At 42.8% G+C, this 11,323-nt stretch overlaps 1 pseudogene; it reads right to left on the minus strand.

Moving 5' to 3' along the window:
• Positions 1-4,370: 4,370 nt before the first annotated feature.
• On the minus strand, positions 4,371-7,867 carry LOC119879443 (annotated as a pseudogene).
• Positions 7,868-11,323: the final 3,456 nt, after the last annotated feature.

Here is an 11,323-nt window from a genome sequence, read left to right on the forward strand (position 1 = left end):
AGTCTAACACTTCATCTAACACAGCACTACACAGTCTTCACAAACTCACGCAGAACCAGACAGACCACATCCTGGCCATAAAACACACTGTAACTATCTAAAAGAATGGAAATCACACACCATTAGCTTAGACCACATGGAGTTAAGTAAGAGAAATACAGCAGAAGAATCTCCATACATTTGGAAATTAAATGAGTTAAAGTTGAAGCACTGAAATTTTTAACTATTCTGAACTAAATGGAAATACAACTTATGCAAATTTGTGGAAGGCTGCAAAGGAGTGGTTAGAGGAAGATTTCAGCATTGAAGGCATATGTTAGAGAGAGAGAGAGAGAGAAGAGAACACTAAAATCAGTAACTTAAGCTTCTACCTTAGGAAACAAGAACAAGAAGAGCCAGGAGAAGAAAAGGAAGAATAAAATAGAAATCTGTGGAATTGAAACAGGCAAACATGGCTAGGTGGCTCAATCGGATAAGCATCTGAATCTTGGATTTGGCTCAGGTCATAATCTCAGGGTCATAAGACTGAGCCCTGAGTCAGGCTCTATACTCAGCAGGTGAGTCTGCTTGAGATTCTCTCTCTCTCTCTTCCTCTCCTTCTCCTCTGCTCATTCTCTCTCTTTCTCAGAGGAAAGGAAAGGAAAAAGGAAAAAAGAAAGGAAAGGAAAGGAAGGAAGACGCCCAGTTGGCTCAGCGGTTGGGTGCATGATCCTGGATTCCTGGGATCCAGTCCCACATCCAGCTCCCTGCATGGAGCCTGCTTCTCTCTCTGCCTATGTCTCTGCCTCTCACTCTCTCTGTGTCTCTCATGAATAAATACATAAAATCAAGAGGGAAGGAAGGAAAGGAAGGAAAGGGAAGGAAGGGAAGGAAGGGAGGGAGGGGAGAGAGAGAGGAAAACAATTGGGGAAAAAAACAACAAAGTCAAAAGCTGGTTCTTTAAGATGATTCATAAAATTGGTAAACCTACAGCCAGGCTAGCCAAGAAAAAATGAGAAAAGAGACAAATTACTAATATCAGAAATGAAAGAAGAGTCGTCGCTATGGATCCCACGGAGATTAAAAATTAAAGGTAACGATAATCCTATGCCCTCAAATTTGAGGATTTACATGACACGCACCAATTCCGTAAAAGACACAAGTAACAAAAACTCCTACACAAAGAGAAATAGGTGATCTCAATAGGCCTATACCTAAAGAGAAATTAAATCAATAATTAGTAACCTTCCTCAACAGCAAGCACTGAGCCCTGACGGCTTCACTGGCAAAAATAAGAAGATGACATTATACCAATTCTCAAACTCTTTCAGAGAAAATAAAACAGAGGCTGTACTTCCAACTCATTCTATAAGGCCAGCCTTATCCTACTATCAAAACCAGATAAAGACAGCAGAAGAAGGAAAACTATAGTAGTCTATACTTTTCTATAGAGATATAGACTACTATATAGTCTATAGACATATAGACTACTATATCTCTTATGAACAGAGATGAAAAACTCTTCAAAAAATTTGAAAAATTTCAAATCAAATTCAACAACATATAATATGGATGCTATACCAAAACCAATGTTTTTTTTTTCCAGGAATGCACAGGCTGTATAATATGCAGAAGTATTAGTGTAAGCCATCACTCCAACAAGATAAAAAATATCTATTTGATCATATCAACAGATGCCAAACAATTATTAAGAAAAATCCAACACGTATTCATGATAAAAGTTACCACCAAACTGGGAATAGAGGGGACTTCCTCAACTTGATAAACATGTATAAAATACCTAGAGCAAACCTACTTAATGGTGAAAAACTAGATTCTTTCCCTCTAAGATCAGTAACAAGGCAAGGATATTCCCCTCTTACCACTAGTAAAGATTCAGTACTTAAGAAGAAGTCCTAGCTAATCCTCTAGGAAGGGAAAAGAAAAGAAAAGATTTACATATGGGGAAGGAAAAGGTAAAACTGCCTTTGTTCAGAGACAACATGACTATGTATGTAGAAAATCCTAAAGAAACACGAAAAAAACTCTGGGAACTAGTAAGTGATTATAGCAATGATTCAGGATGCAAACTTCATGTACAAATATCAATTACTTTCCTATATACCTGTGTTCTATGAAAGAGAGAAGAAAAAGGCTGACAAGTCCACCTTGATGAGAAATGGCTTCTTAAGGGGACTTATGGACAGAAGTGTGTCTTGGGAGGCTGAAAAATTAGTAGATCTCCACAACCCCACCTCCAGTGAGACCTGTTTTGGGGCCCAAGAAGCTGGCGGGTAACTGCTGGAAGCCCACCCAGGAGGAAATGCTTGAAAATCATAATCCTATCTCTAGAGCAGATGAAGGACATTCATGGGTGTACTTAAGGGTGTGACCAGACAAAAAGAAAGAATATGAGAGGGACCTGTGCTCCAGAAGGCTTCAGGCCACAGAGAGCCATCAGCATGGTGGGTCTGCCCAAGATAGCATTGTTCACACTGCCAATGAACAATGGGAATTTGAAATTCAAAACAAAATACCATTTACATTAGTGCCCAATCTAACAAAAAGTGTACAGAATCTCAATTCGTATAAAACTCAGCTGATGAGGAGCCCGGGTGGCTCAGCGGTTTAGCGCCGCCTTCAGCCCAGGATCTGATCCTCGAGACCCAGGATCAAGTCCCATGTCGGGCTCCCTGCTTCTCTCTCTGCCTGTGTCTCTGCCACTCTCTCTCTCTCTCTCTCTGTGCTCTCTGTGTCTCTCATGAATAAATAAATATTTTTAAAAACTCAGTTGAAAGAAATCAAAGATGATCTCCATAAGTAAATTCCATGTTTACGGACAAGAATATATAATATGATCAAGATGTCAATTCTTCCCAACTTGGTTTATATATACAACACAACCCCAACCCAAATCCTAGCAAGTTATCACATATATATGACAAACTCATTCTCAATTTTACATGAATAGGCAAAAAAAAAAAAAAAAAAAAAAACAGAACAGCTGACACAATATTGAGAAATACAAAGTCAAAGGACTGACACCAACCAATTTCAAGATTTCCTATAAAGCTTCAGTAATAAAGACACAGCAGTATTGGTCAAAGAACAGAAAAACAGGGATCCCTGGGTGGTGCAGCAGTTTAGCGCCTGCCTTTGGCCCAGGGCGCGATCCTGGAGACCCGGGATCAAATCCCACGTCGGGCTCCCGGTGCATGGAGCCTGCTTCTCCCTCTGCCTGTGTCTCTGCCTCTCTCTCTCTGCGTGTGTGTGACTATCATAAATAAATAAAAATTTACAAAAAAAAAAAAAAGAACAGAAAAACAGATCTGTAGAACATAACAGAGCTCAGAATAAAACCCACACGAATACAATCAACTGGTCTTTGGCAGAGGAGCAAAGACGATTCAGTGAAGAAAGGCCAGTCTTTTCAAATACTGATGCTAGACAACTGGATATTCACATGCAGAAAATCTTTGAATCTAGGCATAGAACTTATCCCTGTTCACAAAAATGAACTCAAATTAGATCACAGAACTAAATATAAAGACAAATCTGCACAATTCCTGGGTGACTTTGAGCATGGCAAAGAGTTTTTCCATGCAACTCCAAAAGCCCAACGTATGAAAGAGAAATTGCAAGGTTGGACATTATTAAAATTAAGAACTTCTGTTCTGTGAAAGAAACCGTTCAGAGAATGAAGAAACAAGCCACAGACTGGAAAAAAAATATTTGCAGAACACGTATCTAATAAACGACACGTATCCACAAAAGACAACTGTTAAAACTCAATGATAAGGGAAAAACACAACTCCCTTAAAAATAGGCAAAAAATGGAAAAGACACTTCTGTAAATCTAAGACTGTTCTAAAAAGAAGTCTACTATTTCAAAGGTATCTAATGAGAAAACTGTCCAAAGAATCCAAAAAGACGTTTCTGCAAAGATGATACAAAAATAGCCAATAAACACACAAAAAGATAATGAACTTCATCAGTCATCAAGGAAACGTAAACCACAGCAACAAGGAGGTATCATGTCCCACCTTCTTCTAGAAAGGTAAGAACAAAAAAGTCAAACAAAAGCAAGTGTTAGCTAAAACAAGTGTTGGTGGGGCACTTCAGCGGCTCAGTTGGTTACACAGCCGACTCTTGATTTTGACTCAAGTCATGATACCAGGGTCGTGTGAGATTGAGCCCCAAATCAGGGTCTGTGTTCACAAGGAGTCAGCTTGAGATTTCCTCTCTGCCCCTCTCCCTCACCACTGCCCACCTCCCTGCTCGCTCTCTTGCTCTCTCTCTCAAATAAATAAAATCTTTTTTTAAAAAATAGGGTTAAAAAAAAATAATAATAAAAAATAAAAATAAATAAAAAAAAATAAAAAATAGGGTTGACAAGCATACAGAAATCAGAAGCCTCACACACTGCTGGTGAGAATACAAAACAGTGGAGCCACCTTGGGAAACTGCTGGTTCTTCTAAGTGTTAAACACAGACTTAGCACTTAACCCAGCAATTCCGCTCCTACATACATGGCCCCCAGAAATGAAAATATGTCCACATAAATACCTGTATGTGAAGGTTCCTTTTTTTTTTTTTTCATTTTGTATTTTTTTTTTCTCCAGGTGGGGTTTTTAATGGTCACTTTCCCACACTCTGGATAATTTCTGATCCCACCACAAGGAGCCCTTGAATTGGCTAATGTGAGAAACTGGGAATGAAGACCCCTTTTAACTGCCATCTTGCCGAGGGAGTCTCCTTTTTTTTGGAAAAAAAAATCGAAAGGTTATTGCGTGAGCCTGGATGAATCCCACTCTCAACCCTCCACGGTCCGACCCACCCCATCTCACCTCATACCCGTTTTTGGCAGGGAGAAGCAGGAGTACGTGGTCCCGAATTCTCCTCCTTCACCTTGTTAAACACTAGAGGGAAAGCCCGCCATGAATGGCAACGATTCACCTTCAAGCTGCCTCCCTTCATCCAACGTTAAAACCCTTTGCACATAAGGCAACGTGGAAGCTGATGTTTTTACTCACCTCGCTGTTTTAAAGCACCATTATGAAGTCAGGTTGTACAGTAATTAACAGTACCTTTTATATATATCTCATATCTGTCATTTATATATATATACACACACACACACACACAAACTGGAAGAGGTAACAGCAGCTTATAGAAATGGATCTTCTTCAAGGTTTCCTGTGTGGTAAGCACCTGAAATACTGCATAAAAGGGTCTTGTGTGATGTGTCTCCCTGCTGCTCATTGGGCTCTGTTCTGCATGACCAGGAATGGTGCTGGCAAGAGAGCTCAGCGGCTGGAAGGAAAGTCTGCTGCTGAGCGTCACTATTTTCCACCCCCTGCTTGTGCTCCTATCTGATCAGGCTAGAGAAGACAACAAAACATACATAGTTAGAAAAAACTCCAATATATAGATTTCTGTAGAATTTCCTTTTTTTTCCCTCCTGTCCTTCCTCTGCAAGGTATTGTTGCTATGTCCTGTTACTGGTTTTTGCTGCAATAAACCCTCTTTGTTTCAATCACAGCAAGAAACAAAAATCCAAACAGAAACCCCTCTGAAAAGAGTAGAAAACAAAAGGTTTTACCTACAAAAAGGGGAGGGGGAGACAGGAGGGACCTTGGTTTTGTTTTTAAAAAGGACTGAAGATTAACATTGAAAAATCAGGAGATGATGTGCAACCCTTTGTGCAAGGCAAAGCCCTCTGGTACTTCCGCCTCTGGTTTTGTTTTAAATTTCCTTTTTCTCTTCTGCGTGCGGATACTTCTCTCCATCTTCATGTTGTCAGTGTTTTGCTGTGTTTTGTGTTTTCTTGTTTAACTTTGTGTCACTACCTCAGTCTGCCCTCATGTCCCTTACACACAAACAAAACATTCCTTCAGCAGAGCGAAGAGGTGGCGGATGACCGGCACGCTCCACGACCGGCCCAGCAGTCTCTGCGTCGCCAAGTGGCTCATGTTGGAGACATCAGTATAGTGGACAGGGAAGCCAAACACCCTTTCCATTTTAGTGCACCGTAAGATGTCCTCTTTCTCATTCATGAAGACGGGGACATGCTGGTCTTTGCCCTGCTTTATGGAGTTCGACCTAGTAGTAATGGTCCTCACTTTGCTGAACTTGGCTATCCAGCCGTGCTCCAGACACTCCTGCAGCTCCAGCTTATCATTCACAGTGGATGCCAATGGCCTCCTGTTCATACCAGGAAGGTTCCCCCAGAAGTAGTGGGCCCTGTGTGCAGCTGACACTTCTTTGGCATTAATCATCATAGGGTTGGACTCGAGAATTCGCGAGATGTCCCTCTTGTCACTAATGCCCATGGCCACCACATTCTCAAAGAGCCGGAAGAAGGGGTGGTCATCTCCCTCCTTGGGCCGCGCATCATGCAGCAGGTGGTAGAACTCAAAGAAGAGCCGGCCAGTGCCCTCGTAGAGTCCTTTATGGGCAGGATTGATGATGGAGAGACCATTGCAAGGACTGCCCCCAATCACCAGATCCAATGGGCCCCACTCCTGGATATGCTTCTGCGTGACGCTGCAGACGTCCCCAACATACATGATCTTCCCCACCGTGATGGAGTCCTTGCACACCTCGGAGGCGATGTAGCAGTCCACCTGAATCCCCAAATCCTTCAGCACCAGAAGCCCTGTAGCAATTCCATCAAATAGAGACAGCACCCGGATGGGCTTCCTCTTCTCAGCTGGGACAGGCAGGTAAACCTTCATAGGGTCAAATTCCTGGTCGTGGCTGTTGGTGAAGAACATCTGGAGCCATGAGGGCCAGTCGTCCCGCTGCCGCAGTAGCCCGTAAGTGCCCTTGTGCCCACACATGTAGCAGTTCCGGGGGTCCTCCTTGATGGCTGCCAGGTGGCCCCCAGCCCCAATAAGAGATCCACACCCTCCACACAAAAACACCTGCAGCAGTTATTGTTCCCACACATGAGCACCTTGCCCCCCACCCCCCACAGCAAATGGTGTGGTAGGACTGGTAGCTGTCATCATCATGGTGATACGTATGCACACTCCAGGAAGCAGTTCTTACAGTTTTGGCACATTTCTCCAACAAAGAGAGGGTGTTCCAGGGTAACGTTGAGGCTCCCACAAGAGATGCAAATGTCCTCGATGTTCTGGCACTTCTGCCGCACTTTGTACACCAGCTGCTCTCTTGTGCGTTCATCAATGATCTTAGGCTTCTCAGTCGTACTCTTTCGGGGCTTTTTGGCTGGGGGGTGTGGTGCATAGGCAGCTGCCTCAGGTTCGACCCACATGTCTGTGTAAACTTCTTTGTAGGGGTTCTTCTCTTCTTTGGGTGGCTTCAGGCCCTTGGGGCCAGAAGGCTGGAACCCTCCGAGAGACCACTCGATCATCTGTTTGTTCTGCACCTCCACGGACTTGGCAGTGTCGCTCTCATCGCTGTCGTGGCACGCTGGGAACAACTTCCCCGCATGGCTACAGGCCACCTGCAGGACTTCATAGATGGCTTTGCGGTACATGGGCTGCTTGTTGTATGTGGCCTGGTGGAAAGCACTGCAGAAGGAGCTCAGCGGCATCAACTTCTCAACACACACCATCAAGAACTTGCCATCTCCAAACCACATGACCCAGCGGGTGCCTTCAGCTCCTCAGCTCCGGCCTGTCATCCACCAAGACACAATGCGGCCTGGCCACCAGGAGAAGCCCCGACGTTTCCCCCACACCAGCTCCCCAGTGCCAAAGCCCCGGCCGTCCTCGTAGGCCAGCTCATCATTGGCTGCTTTGGTGGTGTTCTTGTCCCCAGCATCTGCCCCCACGGGCTCAGGTGTGGTGGCCACAGTGGGGGATGCAGGGTTGGTGGGCTGCTGCATTGCAGGAGGACTGGCCTCTTCCACAGCATTCATTACTGCGATCACCTTGGCTTTTCTTCTCAGCCCATAAGGCCACGTGCAGCCCCTCTATGTAAAGATTCTTAGCAGCATTATTCATCATAGGCAATAGGTAGAAATGACCCAAATGTCCAAAGCTGGATAAAGAGGTTAACAAAGCTGGTATATCCATAAATACTACTGGGCCATAGAAAGGTATGAAGTATTGCTACATATTATCATGTGGATTAAGCTAAGTGACAGGAGCCGATGGCAAACAAATCTACCCACCATATGATTCCATTTACATGAATTGTCCAAAACAGGTAAATAGAAACAGAAAGTAGATTAGTGGTTGCATAGGGCTGGAGTGAGGAAGGGTCAGAGGATGAAGGATTAGCGGTAGACAGCTACATGAGACAGGGGTTTGTTGGGAGGAGATGAAATTATTCTAGAATCGTGGAGGTGGCTGCATCACTTTGTGCGTACACTTCACATCCTTGCACATATACTTGAAATGGGTAAACTGTCTGATATATGTCTCAATAAAGTGGTTACAAAGAGTTACTATCTAAATGTTGATGACACCCCAATCAGAGTTGCGAGATTTCACAAAAGGAAATATAAAAAGACAGCACAGTTCATACGTCCACTAAAAAAATAAATAAATAAATTACTGTTTCTCTTAAGTTCAAATTAAACTGGATGCCTTGTATTTTATCTGGCAACCCGACTCCCAAGTCTATTACCTACAACCTAGAACTTACTAATTATCCTCAAGATCCACGTATCCAACTACACAGTAGGAAGTTCTACTTGGTTAACTGCCAAATAGCAAATGAACATAAAACTAAAATCACCTTTCTTATGAGAAGATATTCAATTATGTCAGAAGTGGTAGGTCAGGGCTTGTGCAGGTCTCTGGAGCCCTCTCTCAACCCCCGATGGCCTGGCATCAACAATCTAGTGGTTGGATTAGTGGATGTGGTGTCTAGGAGCTGAGGTTTAACCAACACGGGGGAGGAGTTTCAATATGTTGAGAAACATCACCCTGATGGTGAGGGCAGGCTGAGCATCCAACTCCCTTTCTCAAAACAAAAATCACTTTCCTTCCCTCACCCATGGGTTCATTGCCATTGTCTTGACCTGGAAATCTCCAGGCCCATCCCATCTCTGTAGCAACTAAATTTTACTTCTGAAAAAAAAAAACCAGTCTGATATCATCATTCTGCTGCTTTAACCCTTTCAATATACTGGCTCCTACCATGGTCAAATAAAGTCAAAGCCAATTAAGAAGAGGTCTCTACCTGGGCCCCTGGGTGGCTCAGTTGGTTACACCCCGACTCCTGGTTTGGGCTCAGGTCCTGATCTCAGGGTCGGGACCCCGGATCCTTCACAGGGCTCCACACTCTGTGGGGAGTCTGCTAAAATTTCTCTCTCCATCTCCCTCTGCGCATTCTAGCACTTGTGCGCATTCTCGCATACGTGCACATGTGGCTCGCTTTCTCTCTCTTGCTTGTTGACATACTTGAAAGTGAACAGAATGGGTCAAAAGACACACTTGAAGTTTGCGTGTGATAGAGGCTGGGAGTGGGGGGCAGCTAGTAAGAAACAGAGAATGGACTAGAGGGGCACAGTAAACATTAAAAGCACATTTTACAGCAATTACAGAAAGATCCTTGTAATAGTACACATGCTACTGTGCCACTTAAATGCTAGCAACATCAATTTGTTTACTCATTGCTTTTCTAAAACCAGGATATCAGTGACTATGCTTCCTCGCCACTTACTAGTCACATTTACTTTGAAAAACCACCAAGCTTAAAACTCAAGAGCTAGTGTAACTAAGACTTTGAAAAAAAATTAGTGTCCTTTTCTTAGTAGAAATAACAACCACCTATCACTACTTTTTGGTCTTTCATGTGCTATAATTTAATACTAAATGCCTGCTTGTATTTGCCTAACCTATGTAACTATCAAAGAAAGAAGATCTTCACTATTGTATTTGAAACTCACAAACCACCTTGTTAACATTATAATTTCCATTTTATAGGAAGGAAACAGTGGCCACATTACAACTAAATAGAGACACACATGCATGCATTGTTTTGGGCATGTCTGTTTAATGGTTAAGGGGTGCTGATGAACACAACGATACACAAAGGTACCGTGGCAATTCCATAAAAACTAAATCAAGCACTCTAGTCTTTACATGTATTGTTAGGAAAATGCCACATCTCAACTTTTTCATTTCTTGAGAGTTGCTACTGCTTGAGGCAGGCAAATTTCAGCCAATTTGATGGGAAAAAATGGACTAAGATTTCTTCTAGCCTGTGAAGCAAAAGCACATTGGAAGTGGCTGATTTTCAAATACTATACATCAGTAACATCCTTCTCTCGTGACAGACAACCATAGCAAATTCACCTGAGTTTGGTTTTGGTGCAGATAGAGCTAAGGCACCACAGGTATCAATTTCCTACAGACTCAGGTAAGACTCACATCTTTTTTTTCAGCTTGAGTTAAATGAAAAAAAAATGCAATTCATATCTCCAGAAGCAAAACTAAGCTTCTTAATCTAATTTTACTATTTTAAGATTTCTGATCACTCCTAGCATTGCTGTGTGGCAAGACCTCATTTCTGGTGGCTGACCATTTCCATGGCATGATGCTTTACCAAGAACCAGCTCCAGAAACTCTTTTTCTTCGTTTTGAACTTTCATGTATTTATACACAAAATACCATTTCAATGGCGTTGTGGGGAAAAAAAAAAAAAGCAACTTCTTCAAATTTCAGTTGACCTTGTCAAAGGTAATTTTCGTTTACTTACTTATTTATTTACTTATTTATTTATTTTTATTTATTTATTATTTTTTACTGGAGTTCAATTTGCCACCATATACCATGACACCCAATGCTCATCCTATCAGGTGCCCCCCTCAGTGCCCATCACCCAGTCACCCCCACCGCCCACCCACCTCCCCTTCCACCACCCCTTCTTCGTTTCCCAGAGTTAGTAGTCTCTCATGGTCTGTGAGATATTTCTGATATTTCCCACTTGTTTTATTTCCTTTCCCCTTTATTCCGTTTCACTATTTTTTATATTCCCCAAATGAATGAGATCATATAACATTTGTCCTTCTCCGACGGACTTATTTCACGCAGTGTAATACCCTCCAGTTCCATCCACATGGAAGCAAATGGTGGGTACTTGTTTCTAATGGCTGAGTAATATTCCACTGTATACATAGATCCCATTTTCTTTATCCATTCATCTTTTGATGGACACAAAGGCTTCTTCCACAGTTTGGCTATTGTGGACATTGCTGCTATAAATTATCAGAGAGCAGGTGTCCCGGCATTTCACTGCACCTGTATCTTTGGGGTAAATCCCCAGCAGTGCAATTGCTGGGTCGTATGTAGGGCAGATCTGTTTTTAACTCTTTAAGGAACCTCCACAGTTTTCCAGAGTGGCTGCACCAATTGACATTCCC

This window comes from Canis lupus, unplaced genomic scaffold, assembly GCF_011100685.1.
Source record: "Canis lupus familiaris isolate Mischka breed German Shepherd unplaced genomic scaffold, alternate assembly UU_Cfam_GSD_1.0 chrUn_S878H1042, whole genome shotgun sequence".
Classification (NCBI taxonomy): Eukaryota; Metazoa; Chordata; class Mammalia; order Carnivora; family Canidae; genus Canis; species Canis lupus.